Genomic DNA, 12,124 nt, shown 5'->3' with positions numbered 1-12,124 from the left:
TGGGCCCGGTGCTGACAACTCAGAGCCTGGAGCCTGCTTCGGATTCTGTGTCTCCCTCTCTCTCTACCCCTCCTCTGCTCATGCTCTGCCTCTCTCTGTCTCAAAAATAAATAAACTTTTTTTTTTTAATTCGAAAAGAAAAATTTGGTTTGTTACACACTCCCAGTATACAATGATGAAATAAGCACAGCATAAAGAGAAAAGTACCCCCATTTGGAAAAGAAAAATTCCGTGAAACATAGCAGTCACTGGTCCGTAGCAGTTTTGAAATTCTGGTGGGCACATATGGTTAAGTCCCTCCCTCTTTGGGGTGGGAAATATCTCCTGATTAAGTCTACTCTAGAGAGTGAAAGGACTTCTTTTTCCATTGTTCGCTGTGGCCCTGACTCTACCTTCTGGAAAGTTCTTCCTTTTGTATTATTCTTCTTGGTCTCATCGGAAAACGAGGGCAATAGAACCTCCTTGTGGGCCATGCAGCTTTCTCCACCTTTTGTTGCCCTGCTTCCTCTGGCAGTAAGACTCCCCCAAACTTAATAGACTTGCTCTCTATTTGATTTCAATCAGCTGTATGTACCAGTATCCATATCTGCAGTTCTTTATAATAAATATGCTTTTTTAGAGTGTTCTATTTCTCTTCTTTAACACATATATCCCTACATCCCTATCCCCTTTAATATCAGGTAACTTGAGTCTACTCGATGTCACTGGGAAGAACACATACTTTTAGCTATTTACTTTGAGTTATTTTATCTAAATGAACAATTTGCTGGATACGACACCCTTATTTGGCTTTTTCCCAATTTGAAGTTCTTCATCCATCCAGTAGTTTTCATAAAGTTACAATGAGCACTCCTTTATTTTGACTTTTGCCTCAAGGCTGAGTTATAATTAGCCTTTGTTGCTCAAATAGTTTTTACATATAGCTTTGACATTTGGGGTGGTGAGGAAGTTTTCTTTTCCATTTCTGAAAGTCCCTGAATTTCCATATTCTCTCTGCTCCCTCTGATTCCTGTTTGTAAACATGCAAATTCTTTCCTGAACTAAGGAAATGGTCAAATGCAGACAGTTATCAACACTCACTAGTAAAGTTGTTTTCCAGCTTCTTCCCTTAGACCCACACATAACTTTATTAGGTACATGATATGTCTCCCAACATAGGGCAGATGACTTTTTACTAAACATTTTGGCATTACATGTTCTCACCTCCATATGCATTTCACCCACTGCTCTCAGTACCAATGCTTGTTTCTGTTGGGATAAAGTAATTTATATTGTTGTATGAACAATCTGAAAATTTCAGAAAGAACCAAGATTTCATCCTCACTGTGGGTTACAGGCTGTTGAGGGTTCAACAGGAATAGTACTAGTCACTGGTCATAGCAGCAAAGGGAAGAGAGAATGGATACTCAAACCAACTCTTAAATACTTCTTGGAAGTGACACTTCTGTTCATATTTCATTGATCAAAGCTAGTTTCATGGCCAATGCTAACTTCCAGTAGGCAAGGAGGTACAGGCCCCCATCGTTTCCCAAAGGGGAGTAGAATCATAAATACTGAAGAGTAGCATTACTGTCTGTAACAAAATACAAAGTTATTATCTTTAGCCTTTTCTAAAATAACATAAGCACAAAAAACTTTAATTTCCCGAACTTATATATTTCCCAGGATATTATTTTTTTGAAAATGGTTCTCCCAAATTAGATACTATTTTAATACCATTTCTGCAGTCAGTATTTATTTTGATTCATTCATACATTTACTCCTTTGTTTTCCTACATTGCATTTTCTTACTAAATTCAGTTTCTTTTTGTGTGTGACATAAAGACTTTAGAGTCCTTCAACTGAGTCTTTAATAGCAAATTATTTTTGTTTGAAAAGACTCACTTCGGGGCGCCTGGGTGGCGCAGTCGGTTAAGCGTCCGACTTCAGCCAGGTCACAATCTCGCAGTCCGTGAGTTCGAGCCCCGCGTCAGGCTCTGGGCTGATGGCTCAGAGCCTGGAGCCTGTTTCCAATTCTGTGTCTCCCTCTCTCTCTGCCCCTCCCCCATTCATGCTCTGTCTCTCTCTGTCCCAAAAATAAATAAACGTTGGAAAAAAAAAAAAAAAAGAAAAGACAAGACTCACTTCATCCCTTTTCTCCTGAGAATTTATTTTCTTGGGTATTCGATACTATGTTTTCTTCTCCGATTTTGAAGGTGTGATTCTGCTGTCTTATGGCCAGTACCATTGTTGTTGAGAATTCAGCTGTTTGTAAAAACTGCCATTACTTCGTATGTCATCTGCCTTTCTTTCTAGCTTCTTTTACAGTCTTCTTTTCTTTGCTCTTCTGTAAATGCAGTGTGATGTGTCTGGGTGTGGAAGTCTAATTTATCCAGCTTGGGGTTTGGAAATCTTAATCTGAATGTTCTTTTCTTTCATCAGTCTGGAAAACGTCCAGCCTCCATCTTTAGGACTATTGCCTTACCAAGTCCATCTTGAAACTCTGATTAGATAGAAGATAGGTCTTCTTACTCTAATGTCCAGGGATTTTTCACCTGTCGTACAGTATTTATCTTTTTGCCTTTTACTCCATTTTGGTCTTGGATAATTTCCCTTACTTTCTTGTTAGGATACCTATATGCATATAAAAGGTTGGGAGGATTAAAAAAACTATCCAGATGTTTAAATTATTTTGCAGTGTGAGCTTGGAACTGGACATATAGTTTACCAAACTGTCAATTATGGAGTTGAATTTTCCAATTTTTTTTTTTTTTTGCTTGCTTATTCTGTTACATTTATTTATTTATATTCTTTTTTTTAATTATGTTACTTTTTTTTTTTTTTTTTTTTTGGTTTGTTTTATTTTTGAGACAGAGAGCAAGAGCCGGGGGGAGGACAGAGACAGAGGAGGACAGAGAATCTCAAGCAGGCTCCACGCTGACAGCAGTGAGCCTGATGCAGGGCTCGAGCTCATGAACCATGAGATCATGACCTGACCAAAGCTGGACACTCAACCAGCTGAGCCAACCAGGCACCCCATTCCGTTACTTTTAAACAGGTACACTAGAAAGACCATTAGAGGGCTGGTGTTTATTTATGATCCTTTAAACTACAATGACCTATCACTGACTTCCATCCCATATGTGGAATCCCCAACATTTATTTTGTGGAATTTCCAGTATTTTCTCTTCTTTCTTTAAAATTTTTAAATTTTGTAAATGTTTATTTGTTTATTTTGAGAGAGAGAGAGAGCAAGCAGGGGAGGGTCAGAAAGAGGGAGACAGAGAATCCCAAGCAGGCTCTGCACTGTCAGCATGGAGCCCAGTGTGGGGCTTGAACTCACAAACTGTGAGATCGTGACCCAAGCCGAAATCAAGAGTCAGACACTCAACAGACTGAGCCACCCAGATGCCCCTCCAGTATTTTATATTCCAGGAAATTACCTTGACCCTTTGCTACTTTGTCCATTTCCTTGTTTTTACTTCTTCCTTGGAACCAGAGTATAGGCAGATTCTGACCTTTCTCTTTGTATCTCATTTCAAACCCAAAGTTGACCTCTTAGACTTGAACACAAATTTAGCCTTCTGAATTTTTGTATCTTGATACTCCCTAGAATTTTCCTCTGTTCACATCATCGCCCTTTCTGCATTTTTACTGTCGTAACTGAATTACTACATTTTACCAGATCCTACACTCTTGTTATTAGCCACTCATCTTGTGCCTTGGAAAAGTATGTCCCCACTCAACAAAACAAAACAAAACAAAACAAAACAAAACAAAACAGAACCCAAAAAACAGTCAAGAAGGAAAAGATAACCTCAGTTCATTTGTGACCACTCTTCTGACTGATCAAATTTTGGTATGTAAGCTAAATATACTCTTAAGATTTTGTGTTTTACTACTGACTGTGTTGGTATTAATATTATGGCATATCTTATTATGTACAAGGTATTGATTTGCTGACATCACATTTAGCAAACGTTCTCTCCTTCTCCTGGATGACTTCTTCGCTTTTATTCACACAGATTTTCCAGGCTTTAGAGTTGCAGTTCATTTCAGTGCTCCAAACATGTCATCTAGTTCCAAGGAAACATCTTCCCTTTGTGTGCACGTATTCATCTCCAAATAAAATACCATGGACAGAGAGATGCATTGTTCTCAGCCAGGATAGTGCCATGTTAAAACTCCCAAAGCCAGGAAAGGGTTCAGCTTTATGCAGGTTAAAAACCTTGGTGGAAGAAATGATGGTACTCTTATCAGAATAAGAAAAACAGGACAAATAAAAACAGATGTTTGCTACCGTTTCTTACTGTGATTTGGACAATGGCTACAAAAGGATTTGGTAGAAGGGGCTTCTACCCCTTAAGCTTTCTTTTCCTATGCCTTTGAATAACCGATTGTGTCTTTTAATCCCCTCCCTTGCTTTGTGGTTTACACAGGCAGCCTGGACCTTGAGTACCCTGAAGGATAGCCGTAGCACCTATTCCCTATCAGCCTAGCAGAGTTTCCACTTCTTCCCAAGCCCGATTCCATTTCTTGCGATCTTCCATTCTCTAGATCACCACAAGGTACAGGAGGCTAAGCAATGATGAGTATAAAGAGACACTAGGTGAACTTGCAAGTTGGTTAGTCCAAGTGGATCTTCGTTCAATTTACCAATCCTACCACATGGGGGCAGTAGGAAGCAAGAGAGAGGGAGCTACACATAGGACCTTTTAATACACAATGGCTCCCAGTCAGTAACTGGACCAAACAGAATCCCGGAATTTGCCCAAACGCTAGCAACTCCCTCTCAGGATTGGGATGAATTAGGGAAGAGCAAGTAGGGAGAGTGAAGTGAAAGAAGGGAATAAAGATTCTTTTTTCTACTTCAATAGATATTTTCCAGTTACATTTCTAAGCATAGGGAATAATGTTTAGTAATTTGTTTTTTTTTACTTAAGAGTATATTTTGCATGTCCTTAGATATCTGATAGCACATAATTTTTAATCACTGGATAAATTTCCACTCAAAAGATATAATCTAACCAACCACTATTTTTGGATAGTTGAGGTATTTCCAGATTTTCTATATTATAAATAATAATTAGGGGCGCCTGGGTGGCGCAGTCGGTTAAGTGTCCGACTTCAGCCAGGTCACGATCTCGCGGTCCGGGAGTTCGAGCCCCGCGTCAGGCTCTGGCTCAGAGCCTGGAGCCTGTTTCCGATTCTGTGTCTCCCTCTCTCTCTGCCCATCCCCCATTCATGCTCTGTCTCTCTCTGTCCCAAAAATAAATAAATGTTGAAAAAAAAAATTAAAAAAAAAATAATAATTATGTAATTAATTTATGTAGGGTTAAATCATTATCAGAATTTATAGTTATTTCCTCTGTACAAATTAAAGGGGTAGGTTACAATGAATACAGATTTTTGAGGATAAATATTGCTAAATTCTCCAGGATACCAATTTATACTCCACAAATAATGGATTAGCTTTCTATTTCTCTGTCTTACCATGCCAACACTTGGTGACTTTTTAAATCTTTGGCAAGTTGATTCTCTATTTATTCATATTTCTTAAATTGTAGTGAGGTGACTATTTCATTTTATTAGCATTATAACATTCATTGTTTTATTTATATATTTATTGCTTTTTAAATTTCTTTTTTGAATTTTCCATGAGTATTTTTGACCCAGACCTATTGACTTTTTCTGTCATTTTGGTATTGTTTGGATATATGGCACCCCCACCAACTCTCAGGACAAGAAAGCATTGGCGGAAAAAAAAAAAAAAGGAATTTTATCATTGTGGTTTTGAAAAAGTGTTTCTCTTTCTTGTGGTGCCTTTTGTTTAGGTTCTCTTTTCCGCCCCATGTCATCGGCCTCCCCCACCACATCACTTTCCCCATCACAGGACTGCTCCTTTAAACAGTTTGTGGAGACATCTAGATGCTCCCCATTCAGAGTCCTCACAACAGGAAATTGAGCCCAGTACTCTGCTACCTAATAAAGCATCCTTTTCTGACCTTTCCTGGTCTTCTGGTTTGTGATACACAGGCTTTCATTCAGTTTCCTGTGCAGCCTGTTCTCTGATGAATTCACCACAGAGCCAGTTCCACTATCACTGGGTCCATCATATTAAAACAGCACTTCAGAGCTGGGCGAGGCAATGAAGAGAAAGAGGAGAGAGAAGAATGAACAGAAAGGAGACAGGAAGGTGAGGTGGGAACCCTGATGCTTGACAGGGAAAAATGTAACTGGACTGCTCTGGAAGTAGACTCCACTTATTTTTGGATTAAACCCAGTGTTCTATCTAGGGTATTTGACAGCTGGCGTAGATTAATTCTTTTTTTTTAACATTTCTTCCTCTTGAGGACAAAGTTATTTTTAGGAATAATCATGAGCTGAAGTAAATAATAATAATGGCCAGAAAACATGTAAACAGTGAACATTTCTTTTTTTGAACCTTACAGTATGTCATGTCAGTAAAAATAAATAAAAGTGAAAATTCCATTTCAAAAGCTTTGAAAAAAGTGGAAATTTTCTTTTATTGAATTTCCCTTTGTAATCATATAATTGAAAAAGTTTTAAAAAGTAAAATATATAGAGAGCAGAAAAAGGAGAGAAAGAATAGGTTAACACTTGTTACATATATGTGTGTGTGTATGTGTGTAGTAAAACTTGTGCCTTCATATTAGTTTATCATAGTAAAGAATAACAACATTACAGTTTCTGTTTGGGCCTTGACTTCTGCAGATTTGTCAATGGCTTTATGAGAATTCATTTTCACATACTGTTGTTTAATGGACAGTATAGCAAGACTTGTTATTAATTTCTTATTAATTTTCACTTTAAAAGTTTTCACATGAAGCAAGATAAACTAGTAAGATAAGTTTTATTTTTTTGTTTTTTATTTTTATTATTTTTAAAAATTTTAATGTTTATTTTTGAGAGAGAGAGCGCGAGAGCATGAACGCAGGAGGGGCAGAGAGAGAGAGCGAGACACAGAATCCGAAGCAGGCTCCAGGCTCTGAGCTGTCAGCACAGAGCCTGGTGTGGGGCTCAAACCCACAAACCATGAGATCATGACCTGAGCCAGAGTCAGACGCTTAACTGACTGAGCCACTCAGGTGCCCCTAAGAGAAGTTTTAAATTGAAAAAGAGAGCCAGTGGCTGTAGGGGAGGAGGGCAGAAGGAGAGAGAGGATCTTAAGCAGGCTCCAGGCCCAGCACAGAGCCTGACATAGGGCTACATCCCGCAACCCTGGGATCATGACCTGAGCTGAAGTCAAGAGTTGGACGCTCAACCGCCAGAGCCATCCAGGCGTCCCAAGAGAAGTTTTAAACAAAAGGATAAGCAGAGATTCATGAAAATCCAATTTCACAACAAAATTCAAAAATTGGCAAACTGCCATGTCTTTATTTCTTCAGGATCAATTCTAATAACTTTTAAATATCTCTATAATCTAAAATTTTAAGTACAAATAAATTTTTATTTATTTTTGACAGAGACAGAGAGACAGAGCATGAGCAGGGGAGGGGCAGAGAGAGAGGGAGACAGAATCTGAAGCAGGCTCCAGGCTCTGAGCTGTCAGCACAGAGCCCGCCACGGGGCTCGAACTCACAGACTGCGAGATCATGACCTGAGCCGAAGTCCGACACTCAACTGACTGAGCCACCAAGCACCCCTTAAGTACAAATAAAAACCTCGCTATCACATACAATGACAGAGTCGAAGTAATGTATCTTTGTCTTTACAATCACTGTGCTATCATTATTTGAATTTTTTGTTTGAACACCAGAATGTGTGGTATCATATGAATTGGAGAAACAAACTACACCCAAAGTTAGTTTGAATGATTATGAACCCTTACAAACTTACTCTCAAAATGAATGCATGGATGGCACAAAAACAGACACTCAGATCAGTGGAACAGAATAGAGATCCCAGAAATAGACCCACAAACGTATGGCCAACTAATCTTTGACAAAGCAGGAAAGAATATCCAATGGAATACAGACAGTCTCTTCAGCAAATGGTGTTGGGAAAACTGGACAGCGGCATGCAGAAAAATGAAATTTGACCACTTTCTTTTTTTTTTTTTTTCAACGTTTTTATTTATTTTTGGGACAGAGAGAGACAAAGCACGAACGGGGGAGGGGCAGAGAGAGAGGGAGACACAGAATCGGAAACAGGCTCCAGGCTCTGAGCCATCAGCCCAGAGCCTGACGCGGGGCTCGAACTCACGGACCGCGAGATCGTGACCTGGCTGAAGTCGGACGCTTAACCGACTGCGCCACCCAGGCGCCCCAAAATTTGACCACTTTCTTACACCATCCACAAAAACAAACTCAAAATAGACGAAAGACCTAAATGTAAGACAGGAAGCCATCAAAATCCTTGAGGAGAAAGCAGGCGAAAACCTCTTTGGCCTCGGCCGCAGCAACTTCTTACTCAACACGTCTCCAGAGGCAAGGGAAACAAAAGCAAAAATGAGCTATTGGGACCTCATCAAAATAAAAAGCTTCTGCACAGCAAAGGAAACAATCAGCAAAACTAAAAGGCAACCAATGGAATGGGAAAATATATTTGCAAATGACATATCAGATAAAGGGTTAGTATCCAAAATCTATAAAGAACTTATCAAACTCAAAAACAAATAATCTTGTAAAGAAATGGGCAAAAGACATGAATAGACACTTCTCCAAAGAAGACATCCAGATGACCAGCCGACACATAAAAAAAATGCTCAACATCACTCATCATCAGGGAAATACAAATCAAAACCACAATGAGATACCACCTCACACCTGTCAAAATGGCTAACATTAACAATTCAGGCAACAACAGATGTTGGTGAGAATGCAGAGAAAGAGGATCTCTTTTGCACTGCTGGTGGGAATGCAAACTTGTGCAGCCACTCTGGAAAACAGTATGGAGGTTCCTCAAAAAATTAAAACTAGAACTACCCTACGACCCAGCAGATGCAAGGGATACAGGTGTGCTGTTTTGAAGGGACTCATGCACCCCAATGTTTATAGCAGCACTACCAACAATAGCCAAAGTATGGAAAGAGCCCGAATGTCCATCAGTGGATGAATGGATAAAGAAGATGTGGTGTGTGTGTGTGTGTGTGTGTGTGTGTGTGTGTGTGTATGTGTGTATATATGTATTACTCAGCAATCAAAAAGAATGAAATCTTGCCATTTACAACTACGTGGGTGGAACTAGAGGGCATTAGGCTAAGCGAAATTAGTCAGAGAAAGACAAATATCATATGACTTCATTCATATGAAGACTTTAAGATACAAAACAGATGAACATAAGGGAAGGGAAGCAAAAACAATATAAAAACAGGGAGGGGGACAAAACAAAAGACTCTTAAATATAGAGAATAAACAGAGGGTTGCTGGAGGGGTTGTGGGAGAGGGGATGTTTAAATGGGTAAGGGGCATTAAGGAATCTACTCCTGAAATCATTGTTGCACTATATGCTAATTAACTTGGATGTGAATGAATGAATGAATGAATGAATGGGGCTAGTCTGAATGGCAAGGGCCAGAGCTCTCATCCTTAACCTCCATGTAGAATGCAATGTTTACTGAAGAATAAGCAACAAAATTGCTACCTTGAAGGTCACATATAATAAAAACTTAACAGTAGCCATGGCAATTATTTAGAACCTAGTCCAACAACAACAAAAAATATTCGGGGAATAGTACTTTGTTTAGAATTCCAGATTTATGTAGTAACGATAAAAAGCTGGCAGACTTTGGGACGCCTGGGTGGCTCAGTCAGTTGACTGTCCAACTCTTGGACTCTTGGCGCCTGCTTAAGATTCTCTCTCTCCCCCTCTGCCCCTCTTCCCTACTCGTGCGTTCTCTTTCTAAAATTAAAAAAAAAAAAATGAAATAATTAATTTTTTTAAAAAGCAGGCAGACTTTTACTCAGTTGGTTTTTAATTCTTTCCAGATAATATATTTCTTTATTACCTGCATCTGAGGCAGAACTGTAGCCCTGACCTTGGTACAAAAATTAGAGCAAATTCTTATAAGCTCAGCAAAAAAATAGTAACACAAAAGTGCTACTATTTAGTGATCGGTCACTTACTATGCTTCGAAGCCTCTGCTTTTCAAATACTATTCCATTAATCGCTATTCTGACTGTGAGTTTAAGTGTCTTGATTATTTACATGTTACCAATGAGACAATTGAGGCATAAAGAGATTAAGTAACCTTCTTATGTAATCATGGCTAAGATCACACAGCAGCTGAAAAATAATCCTGTGAGCCAGGACTTGAACCCAGATCTGTCTGGTGTTAAGGTCTGCAGTCTTTTTTTTTTTTTTTTTATAATTTTTTTTTATGTTTATTCATTTTTGAGAGATAGAGACAAAGCATGAGTGGGGAAGGGGCAGAGAGAGGGAGACACTGAATCCGAAGCAGGCTCCAGGCTCTGAACTGTCAGCACAGAGCCCGATGTGGGGCTCGAACTCGTGAACTGGGAGATCATGACCTGAGCCGAAGTCAGATGGTCAACCGACTGAGCCACCCAGGCGCCCCAAGGTCTGCAGTTTTAATGACTTCATGTCTACTAGAAAAGCAGCTTATACTTCTCTTATCTGCCACAGGATTTTCATGTTTGTAGTAATGGGTAGTGTCTTGTGAAAATTGGATGGAGAAAGAAGGAAGCAAGAACCAAAATGGGGTCAGAAAGGTATAACTGGTATAGTGTGAAGAATAGCAGACTTGGGAGTCACGGTACCTTTTTTTTTGATTTATCTAATGATCTATGAAACTAATAGTATCTATTAGTATTTTTGCAGGATGTGGTTCACAGTAACAGCTGAGTATTTCTTTAAAATACATATTCTTAAGGGCGCCTGGGTGGCTCAGTCGGTTGGGCGACCGACTTCGGCTCAGGTCATGATCTCGCAGTCGTGAGTTCGAGCCCCGCATCGGGCTCTGTGCTGACAGCTCGGAGCCTGGAGCCTGTTTCAGATTCTGTGTCTCCCTCTCTCTCTGACCCTCCCCTGTTCATGCTCTGTCTCTCTCTGTCTCAAAAATAAATAAACGTAAAAAAAATAAAATAAAAAAAAATAAAATACATATTCTTAGAGCTTACTTCAAACCTGGTGAATTAGAATTTTTGAGTTGGAACTTAGGAATAGGAAATACATCAAATTTAAGGTAAAAAAAAAAAAAACAAACCACAGGAAACTGAGTACCTGGGGAAAAGATACAATAGATAAGATATGGCAAATGAGGTTTATAATAATAAACTCTTACAAATCAATAAAATGTTAGTAACGATAGGCATTTACATAAAGATGAGATACAACGAAGTAGGTAATATAGGTAAAGATGTTCAGACTATGTTCAAGGTATGCCTAGGTCAGCGTGAGGAGAAACAAGAACTCTCAAAGTGATAGTTGCAGTATAAATTGGATAGTTGCAATATAAATTGCCAAATTAGAAAGTTAACAATTCTGATTCAAAAGAAAATAATAAGGATTTCCATTTTGGATACTTTGGCCAACTAGATACCTGGAATAACCCTTTTAGACTGAAGTAATTAAAACTGTAAATAAGATATTTTTAAAAATTGTTGACCGTAGATGAGGGGTGACCACTGAGAAACCATAAAAAAGAAAAGTAAAACTCTGGTTTCTGGTCTCCCATGTGAGGAAGCTTGGAAGCTTGGAAGTTGCATTCTGTCTCAACAACAAGGGAAACGCTAAATAAACTGAAAAATTAACAACGTTAGTGAGATCCATCAGAGAAGTGAGAGGTTGTGGCACGGGAGGGAAGCAGAGGGTATGTGGGAACTCTCTGTACTGTATGCTCAATTTTGCCGTGAACCTAAAACTTAAAAAAAAAAAGTCTATTTTAAAAAATTTGTTTAAAGATTTTCTGAGTTGAGACAAATGAAAGGATTTAGAGGCCAAAAGTAATACTAGGAGGAACTCCCAATAAGTAAGAGAGCACCCAGGTCTGCTTTTTCCCTAATGGGAAATTTCTCCTAATCCGTAATTTCTCCTAAAGGGATTTCTCCTAATCCCTGGAGATTTTGATCTTTGGGGGTTTCAGTGCCTGTGTTATGCCAGGGAACAGGAGTGAAGTCGGACCTCAGAAGTCTAACAGGAGATCTCTTCATAAAGCTAGAAC

The 12,124-nt window shown here is 39.0% G+C and overlaps 1 long non-coding RNA gene across 6 annotated transcripts in view; it reads left to right on the top strand.

The window, feature by feature from the left end:
* LOC123581988 overlaps positions 1 to 12,124 on the top strand; it is a 57,766-nt gene that overhangs the window by 20,508 nt on the left and 25,134 nt on the right. The window contains exon 3 of one of the 6 annotated variants that reach the window (XR_006704127.1): positions 6,016 to 6,175. The exons of the other annotated variants lie outside the window; for them this stretch is intronic. This is a non-coding gene — a long non-coding RNA (uncharacterized LOC123581988). The remainder of the gene's footprint in view (positions 1 to 6,015; positions 6,176 to 12,124) is intronic. 6 annotated transcript variants of the gene reach the window in all.

Source organism: Leopardus geoffroyi, chromosome B3 (genome assembly GCF_018350155.1).
Source record: "Leopardus geoffroyi isolate Oge1 chromosome B3, O.geoffroyi_Oge1_pat1.0, whole genome shotgun sequence".
NCBI lineage: Eukaryota > Metazoa > Chordata > Mammalia > Carnivora > Felidae > Leopardus > Leopardus geoffroyi.
Note: the sequence above shows the minus strand (reverse complement) of the source record. Positions and strands in the feature narration are given on the sequence as shown.